The sequence below is a fragment of the Limulus polyphemus genome, unplaced genomic scaffold (assembly GCF_000517525.1).
Source record: "Limulus polyphemus unplaced genomic scaffold, Limulus_polyphemus-2.1.2 Scaffold129642, whole genome shotgun sequence".
Lineage (NCBI taxonomy): Eukaryota > Metazoa > Arthropoda > Merostomata > Xiphosura > Limulidae > Limulus > Limulus polyphemus.
In genome coordinates, this window is record NW_013795238.1 from 1 (window position 1) to 1022 (window position 1022).

A 1022-nucleotide genomic window follows, 5' to 3' on the forward strand; every position below is an offset into this window, starting at 1 on the left:
TATAAATGCATGATTCTCAAACCTGATTAGGTGACGGTGAGCAACAGCTGTCCTGTTCTAAAGATCTGTTGTCATTTGATGCTACAGTGATATTTCTTTTTGGTGATCGAGCCACTCTTCGATATGGGTCTGCTGAACCTGTGGTACAAGTAATTCTTAGTCTTCCTTTTCCTTTCAAAAAAATAACTTTCACAAAGAAAGCTAGGTGATAAAGATGATCATCTTTCAGTTTGCTGTGTATTGTATTATTCAGTTACTACAATGAAATGCACAGAAATGAAGTACTTAACAAGCAGTTCAATTAATAAAATTATTTTTATATGCAGACTTTAACTGCAGTGCATGATATGTTTCCATACAGATGAATTTTAAAGAATATTTATTTCTTACAATTTACTAAAAGAGTAATGGTTTTCTACACATAAATGTTATATTTTGACAAACATAAAATGCTCATTCACCATAAAGGTCTGGAGTACCCATGTTCAATAAACATGTTTTCTGAATTAGATTAACAACAACCAAACCACATTCATTCCCATACGCCATTCTACAAGAAGAATTATTTGTCTTATATATTCAATTATTTTCAATTTTGCTGACTTGTACAAAAATGTTTTATTTAAAAAATTACATGAATGCTACCTGATTGTATCTGTAGTAAATTCTCTCATGTAGATATAAACAAAAACAATAAATAACTCTTTGAAAAAAATATGGATTTCATAAAAATATTAATAACTAAATTAGTAGAAAATACAAAAATATGATTTCTAACTCACAAGCCATAGGAAGAGTTGACACTTAAGGCAGTGATATGACCTGGTGTCTCTCCATTAACCCAAGGTGTAAGACACACTAACTCTGCCTGAAACCCTGCACGACTTTTCTGAGGACTACTTTTCACTTTTAATGGCACATAATCCTCTGCAGTTGGCTCCTACATAATGTTATATTATTAAAAAGATCAATAAATAGGATAAATCATATATATGAACAAAATATCAACTTGTTGGTTCAGC

General features: G+C 30.7%; 1 long non-coding RNA gene across 1 annotated transcript; it reads right to left on the reverse strand.

Annotated features, from left to right (window-relative positions):
- Positions 1-78: 78 nt before the first annotated feature.
- LOC106477960 lies at positions 79-936 on the reverse strand. Its single transcript, XR_001292042.2, has 3 exons — positions 783-936; positions 462-550; positions 79-138 (listed from the first exon to the last, which is right to left on the reverse strand). It is a non-coding gene; the product is annotated as an uncharacterized LOC106477960 (long non-coding RNA).
- Positions 937-1022: the final 86 nt, after the last annotated feature.